Here is an 8,117-nt window from a genome sequence, read left to right as displayed (position 1 = left end):
TCAAATTTTCTAACGGTCGCCAAAGTCAAACCTTAAACACTACATAGGTCTAACCTTGTGACTGCAAAAAATCTAAGCTATGACGGGAAATAAACTGGTTCTAGTGCCACACTTAAATAATAAAGAAACTAAGCATATGCCGTTACCGTTGTTGCACAGGCATTGTGATTATATAGATACTTCAAGCCTACTGACTTTCGGTTCAAAGTGTGAAAATCCTTGAAATATTTTTTGCTTTTACAACAGTAATTGATAAATAAAGTGCTGGATTTACATGGTAAAAAAACATAGCGTTTGTTACTGGCCTCGCGCTTACGCTGTTTTTTTGTCACAAAAAAAGAAATAAATACGAACGTATGTTGTGTGCAAGTACGTTTGTCCGATTATTCAGTCACTCAAACCTGGAGTTAGGTGCTGAATGACTCCCCCAGTTCAGGTGGCGTCAAGCACCAAAAAATGCCATAAAATCTTTGTTCGTTTTATTATACATTGAATTTACTACAGACTGATAACTCGAAAAATCCTCCATAGGGCTCTCTGAAATTTTGCATGTTAATTTAGTATACTTTGGACTACCATTCCATAAAATGCCATCAAAAAAACATAATTCAAACTTTTTTTTTACAGAGGCGCAAAATAAACACTAGAATTTTAGCTACTTTCGTGCTAATTTTTATCATAATTCTGCACGCGACATGGGACATTGAAGCACGCCAACTGCTCGGGTAATTCCCAGGCTAGAAAACAACTCTAACCGTGCTGCATTCTGATTGGTCTAAACATGTTTTTTAAAGCCCTACGTAGGACGTCCAACAAATTCATAAAGATCTTAGTTTTAGGTGTTTGACGCCTCCTTAAAGTCTGAGTATCGAAGAGAGCATAGTTCAAGTGGGGTCATCTGTTCCCGGGTGTAGCAACATGGTGCACCAAATTAGGCCAGAATGTTTTTTTATAATAGTACCATTAGGCTGCGTAATGGGGCTCGCACTAACATAATAAGAGGGGAATAATTGGGCCTAATTGCTAATTGCTGCTTTCATAAACACAATTTGGGGGGCCATTGGCGTTTTCACGTCATTATTCCTTTTCGTTCATCGCATTTTGTTGTGTGTGATTAATTATTTATCAGCTATATACGATCTAGAAAAATATGTTTAGCCTAATAGAATAGTTGGGTTACAGTGGCGGAAAACTGTGTGCATTATTGGGGAGACAACAACCAAAGTACAAAAATAAGAAATTTGATGTGAAAAAATTATTTTTTTCTGGTGAACTAACAGCCACGGTTTACTATCCGTATTGAAATAGTTTTACTCCGTTTACCAATTTCAATTATATTACATCACTATCTCGTTCAAACACAAATAAGAATACAATGCAATTTTTATTAAATTTCGTTTTTTCAAAGCAATATAATAACGCTAAAAAACGGCTTGCACGTGGCCCGTGGGATCAGATGTTTGCACTCGCTGGCGCAATGAAGTATTTGACGATATAGATCCAATTGCGCCCTGAGAGCCATACGCGGACCAGCTAAGGGTTAGTGCGGTCTAGTAAAGAGGTTTCCTTGGTTAGTATGTAAAGTAGTAAAAGATACCCTTAAATAACAACACATTTTAATTAAAACGTGAAAAACCAATTTGAGCTTCGCGCATTTTGGACGGGGTGATCAAACGAGGGAATTTAACATATCCCATTATAGTTCACACCTTTGGTATTCGTTTTTTTCATTTATCTTGACAGATATGGGAGCAAATATTACCTCTGTCTCCGGGGCACGGAAAATCCTAGATACGCCTACGATTCTGTGTGGTGCAATTTTTCTTGTGGTGTAATCCCGTGTGGGTGCAATTCCTTGTGGGCACAATCCCGTATGGGTGAAACACCGCGGCCACTATAAAAACAAAATCTGTGGGAAGAATATGGTAGCATTGACCGCCGTAGTTCCCGACCAGGGTTTCGTGGAAAAGTCGCAGGTGAGTAGGGGGAGGGAACTTGTAATAGTTTTTAATGGTCACTTTTATTTTTTAATGTTTGAGCTCATTTCTGGGTATGGGTATAAAAGCACTGGTTTCATGGGTCAGTTAAGATTTCACGTAAATAACCAAATGAAGCGATCAAGGATATGTGGGTTTGGCCATTTAACATGCACACACTGAATGCGATTTGCCACACGTCAACGCATTCGCAAGCAATTGCAGCATGTGATTAAGGCGGGTGTTGATGGGGCAGCAGCCCCAGGCCTGCTTAAATACAAACGCCTTTATAAAAAAATAAGCATGTTTACCACATAAGCATGTAGGTTGGTGGGTTTTTTTTCAAATCTTTACTTGATAAATTTGCAGTAGGCTTATGCAGTATTACAGTATAACAGCAATAGTAGAATATAAAGCATATAAAGAAGCACATAAAAGGTTAACATTAACTTGTTTCTATCAACTTTTGCAAGCTTGTTCTTACTTCTTTATGTGTTATTATACGAACTATTTAGCTGTGTGAAACTTTCGCATCCCTTAGTGGTATTTTTTTGTTAAACGAGGTAATTTTTTTTCACAATTATCGACATTATGGGGCATTAAATGGTTTTAGAATTAATTTTTTTATTCGCACATTTACAGGAAATTGTTCTGTCATCCTGGGAATATAACTAGTTGTACAAAAACTTTTCGAAATGAATATTGCAAATGAAATTCAAAGCGGTGTCTTCATATAAGTTTATATAAAGTGATTTTTCAAAAAGTTTTTCTCCACGAAAAAAATTTAAATTTGTTTGCTAAAGTGTTTTATTTCTCATATACTATAGCTTCCTTTGATTTAGCTTACTTGTGTCTGCAACGTTAGCCTAATTTTCAAACGTTTGTTTGTAACAATTTTTAACGCAATAGACATTAATTTCGTAACCAAAATGGAGATCCTAGTACGTAAAAAGAAAACTTTACGAACTTTACAGTGGTAACTTTTCTACTGATGTTGGAAGGCCTGTAATTTATGCATTCTTGCCTGCCTACCATTGTCATCTTTGGCCTGAAAAGAGTTTTTGTACAACTTACTTAGCGATATTTCGCTGATTGCTACGGAGCGAACCGTCTTGAATGTTTTCGAACTCTTGCTTCAGAGCATGTATTTCCGTTTCCATTTTGTGGATTTCCTTGGTTTGTCATCGAAAATGGTATAAAGAGGATACCTATGAATCATTATTGCTCAACCCATTGCTACCTGCTGTTGTGCTTGCGGAATGCAGAAGATAGACACAACCTATGTATGGCAGACCCATTCTTACATCACATTTCAATTCATGAATAGCGACTTACTAAACTCATGAAAAATATATCATGACAAGTGTATAGCCTATATTAAGCTTAGTTTGACTTGCATTTATTAAATGGCATTTTTCAAAACTAACTTTATTTGGATCGTAAATCTTTAACATTACTTGTTTTCTGTTAAACTAAACTTGGCTCGTAGGCGTGGCTTTCATCTGTAGAGCGCGGTGAAGCTGGCTTACTTTGCACCATATTAGATTAAAAAGAACAGCTTATATAGAGAATTAAACTGAAACAAGAATTTGCGCATACAAACGCTCAGTCTAAACTAGAATGTTGGCCAGTATACAGAAAAATCAGCAAACAAACACCTTGGTTTATAAAAATAACTTATATCGTCGAACAATGTAATTAATTTATTCCAATTAATGAAGATGCAATAAAAATTGCATTGACAGGTACTTCCCCTAATATAAAACCGCAGTTCAATTTCCTAAACCCATTACTGTATAGTGTATAGCCTAGGCCTATATATATTTGTCATGTGAAACATTCGAAGTTTTTTAATATGATTTGGTCGAATGCGTTAGTTAAATATTTAAAAACTAAAGAATTTTTATCACACGTTTACAAAAATACTGTTGGTGAATATTTTGTCTGCGTTTTGTTTTTTATTAAATGGTAGCGACAAAATTCCGTATAGGTCCCTTGATACCTTTAAGCTCTAGGCCCATCACGGTCTTAATACGGCTCTGGTTATTCACCTGACATAAGGTACTGTACTTTGGTCAAGTTTGAATGGCAATTCTGAAGACAACAACGAAGTGAACTGTTCAAGTGTACAGGATGAAGCAAGTTAAGATGAAAAATGGCTTCACAACCTTTTATTGAGAAAAACAGATTTGAATTGAAAAGCAAAATGAGAAAACCTAAATAGAAAAACAAAAGAATTTTAGTTTGGGTCACGTAGCCTACGAATTTGATGAGGTAAAAAGCGCACTAGCCTAGGGTTAGCGTATAGCTCAGCTAAACATTCAAAAAGTTGGCCTCGACATTTCGATTGTGCAAAACAGTTTCGTGGGCCACGTGCTTGCATCACATTCAGTCTAGTTGGCACGTCACCTGTGGATTTCGTTGTTGACGCAAACTGCCAATGCGTGTGACCACCGTTTCCTTGCGATTTCGTTTTGTGACTGCATTGCCTTGAGGCGACGCAATCTTATACAGTGTGTAGGCACCTTAAGCGATCGGTTACTCTAAATGCGCAGATATTTTCGCGTCAATTTATCAGTTAATAAAACGAAAATAGTTCTACGTATGCAAGAATGTAATTAAGGTCAGTGTGTGCTATTTTGGTAAGCATTTGTTAATACTCCCCAATGCGGTGTAGTCTTACTGGCCAGATGAAGTCGTTCCGAGCCCGCTCAGCAAAAGAATGCAATCGCAATCAGATACTTAGCCATGCATGACACAAAATAGGAAGCAACAACTAGTGTTAAAATAATATAACACCAGATTCGGCTAGTATACAATCTTGAAACAGAAATATATTTTCCCAATAGTAAGGCAATAAGCATCATCAGTCTTATCTAAACAGAATTAATTACGAGTTTTGCATTCCATTGTTTGAGATTGATGGAAACGAGGAATTTACTAAATCAAAAACAAATCTTTACTCTTAATTTTCATAAAATAAGGCAATCTCGAGATTGTCGTTACTCTACATCTGGATTTTTACGTTTAAAGTGATGGGCAAGTCCAAAAACAAGTTGATCTTATATGAAAGAACGCTACTCAATGAATATTTTGGAAAACAATTTTTGGAAAATAATTCTTGGTAAGGTAATCATAAGCAAAGGAAAATCGAAAAATTAGCCTTAATTGTGACGTAAACTAGATCAAGCTCTTGTGATATTATAGGTCGGGGGTCGGGAACCTTTTTGGCGAAAGAGCCATGAAAGCCACATATTGTTAATTTTTATTTCCGTTAGAGCCATATAATATTTTTCAACACTTAATGGAACTAACGTGTGCATTTTTAAGCAAAACCAACTATTTTAGACAACGGTAAATGTCTGAATTTACTCTTTAATAACATGCTAATTATTGTTAATGCGATTTCTGGTGCTGCATGGTACAGAAATTACAAAACTACAAATAACAGAAAACTTTTATTCGTAACAATTGTGCTAAGAAATGCCAGCTTAGATTTATCTGCGAGCCAGATGCCGTCATCAAAAGAGCCATATCTGGCTCGCGAGCCATAGGTTCCCGACCTCTGTTATAGGTAATCACACACAACATTTGCGAATTCATAAATTTAGCTATATCTACTGTATATCACGTATAACTTGCATGTATCTGTTACAGCTGTACAGATTGCTTCAAATGCCAATGTCTTGGTAGGTGGCAGCCTATCACCCAACCAGCACGGTATCAGCAAGTATCACCCAACCAGTACGGTAACGTTTTGACGGGTAGCTAATTCGGGCCAAAGGATACTGTAATTTCACGCGACGCATATGATTGGGCTGCTGGATATTTTATGTTTAAAACAATCGTAATTTATTCAAATACAATTCTCCACGTTGCTAATTTCTTCACATGACGCGTAATTGGACATAGGCCGAACTCCTATGACCTACACTTCTGACTTCAGTTGACTACCGCACAAAGAAAGCAACCTTGGCCTCAGCAGCATGTTGTCAAGCGGCTTGACTAATGTATGACACAAAAAGAGCCTAGTTCTAAGGCACAATGAAGGCAAGAACTGAGTTTTTTTCAATCTTCTTTTTCTGATAACTGCCTAGCTAATAACTATTTTTCAAAAATATTTTACCAGAATGTTCAGTTAATAGTGTTCTTCATATAAGATCAAACTCTTTTTTTGACTTCCCCGCCCACTTTAAAAAAATGATTAATTGAGTTACTTCTACAAATACCTGTTTGCCTATTTGGTCGAGAAAGGGTCTCATTTATTGATACTTGAATATCTACGACTTTACTTTGGCTTGAACATCTACAAAACTGATGCTGATATAGGAATGGTTCCAAATTTAAGGCCTTCGTTAAATAATTTGTATTCAACATCTAAATGTTTTCTGTTGTAGATTGGTTAATTCCTGACTACTTTTAGTTCACCTTCAGAATCCAGATCAAAACCAGTTCTTTTGCGTAGAACTTACCTTTTGATTGGTTTCGTTACAGTACGCTTGATCATGACTCAAGACTTGTCAAGAAACAGCCGAATCTTTTGAGACTGTGACGCATAGTAGTAGCCTGTGTGCTGTTTTTGAAGGCGTCTAAAAAACTTTTGAGCGTTGCTAAGTGTTGGCTGGTTTTGGTGGTGTATTTGACACGCTATTTTCTCCTTTCGTCTGTGTTTTTAAGTGTGAAAGCGAAGCTTGACGGGGTTGGGGTTGATTTAGAAATTAAGCGCAACATGTGAAACCAAGCGAGAAAATAAAATAATTTACGAAACAGATCACACTAGAGCGTGATTAGATACAGACGTTTTAGTTATTGATGAGCCTACAGTTACGTCTCGAGGTTACTTTGGAGAAAATACATTATAAAAAGCGCGATTAAATTTGATTTAAATTAATTAGTTAGGAATTTTTAAATCAATTTCGTCAAAAACGCATGCTGTGCGATAGGTGCAAATTGTACGGAAGCAAATTGCTTCTCACCAACAATTGCAATTACACAAACAAAAGAAACTGACATGAGCACAGTATAGTGATAAGCGTACCTTCGCAATTTGATGTGCTGGAAATGTCGTCTAATCTCACTTTCTCCTGACACAAATGGCACTATTATCCTGAAATGGACAATAATGCCATTTCTCGATTACAATAGGTGTTTTTTCATAAATCTGTCTCTGTCCAAAACGTTTCAAGCAGGTCAAAAAAATTCTAGCGTTAACAATGGCATACACTGTTGTTGGATATAGGTAAATAATCCAACTAAACAAACACCGAAAGACCAAGGTTGCAATAAAGCTACGAGAAGTAGAACTCCTTTCCGGTAAAAATTGAAATATGATCAATTTGGTTAAGAATTAAATTAAATCGGTAAGAAATTATACACATGCTGCCAACGAAAGATTTGTATATACTTATTTAGACGGGTGTTTGAGCAAAATCTAATGCATATTTTACTCCTACTTTAGCTATTTTCCTATACCTTGGTCTTTAACACTGCATATGCAACCATCACCAAGAAAAGAAGCAATTGCATAAACCATTTATATAAATCAACCGCAGTATAAAATACATCCTTGCTTGCACAAGTTGCATATTTCTAAAATATAAGTGGCAATATGCAACAACCACATTTTGGGAAAACACAAAAGATTATGATTCTCTTGCAATTTTTTGAGTTGACTTGTTTTTTTCCATTGTCACTGCAATCTTAAAGTCTAGTGGTAGGAGAAGTACACTTAATAAACTACCAAAGATGACTAGGCTGCTAAGCTGTAAATCTGCATAGAATATAGTTAGGAAAATATTTGGAAGTAATGGAACAAAATTATTGCCGAAACCCGATATGGAATGACTTTTTAAGAACAGCTTTTGGACCATATAGGTAGACTACTACGTATAGGTATACTATACATTACTACGCTTAAAACTTGTGACAAATCAAGGTTATATTGTTACTTGCATAGTGACAATAAACAAACAATGTTTGATGATATATGTCGGATTTGATGTGCAAAATTTATCCCCGCCACGTTGGCAAATCTTCTTGGTCAAGTTTAAAGAAAATGAAAACATTTAAATTTGTTAGTAGTTTTCAAAGTTAAGGTTGGTGGTATCAGGGTGATATTAATAGATGCTGCCTACATTTCAC

At 36.1% G+C, this 8,117-nt stretch overlaps 2 long non-coding RNA genes across 2 annotated transcripts; one reads left to right on the top strand and one right to left on the bottom strand.

Annotated features, from left to right (window-relative positions):
• Positions 1-1,419: 1,419 nt before the first annotated feature.
• Positions 1,420-4,868, bottom strand: LOC143461188 (uncharacterized). The gene is made up of 3 exons (XR_013118019.1): positions 3,051-4,868; positions 1,763-1,894; positions 1,420-1,550 (listed from the first exon to the last, which is right to left on the bottom strand). It is a non-coding gene; the product is annotated as an uncharacterized LOC143461188 (long non-coding RNA).
• Positions 4,869-4,964: 96 nt separating this feature from the next.
• Positions 4,965-5,773, top strand: LOC143461187 (uncharacterized). The gene is made up of 2 exons (XR_013118018.1): positions 4,965-5,100; positions 5,634-5,773. It is a non-coding gene; the product is annotated as an uncharacterized LOC143461187 (long non-coding RNA).
• The last annotated feature ends 2,344 nt before the right edge of the window (positions 5,774-8,117 follow it).

The sequence above is a fragment of the Clavelina lepadiformis genome, chromosome 5 (genome assembly GCF_947623445.1).
Source record: "Clavelina lepadiformis chromosome 5, kaClaLepa1.1, whole genome shotgun sequence".
NCBI classification, from domain to species: domain Eukaryota; kingdom Metazoa; phylum Chordata; class Ascidiacea; order Aplousobranchia; family Clavelinidae; genus Clavelina; species Clavelina lepadiformis.
This window is presented reverse-complemented; position numbering and strand designations above follow the sequence as displayed.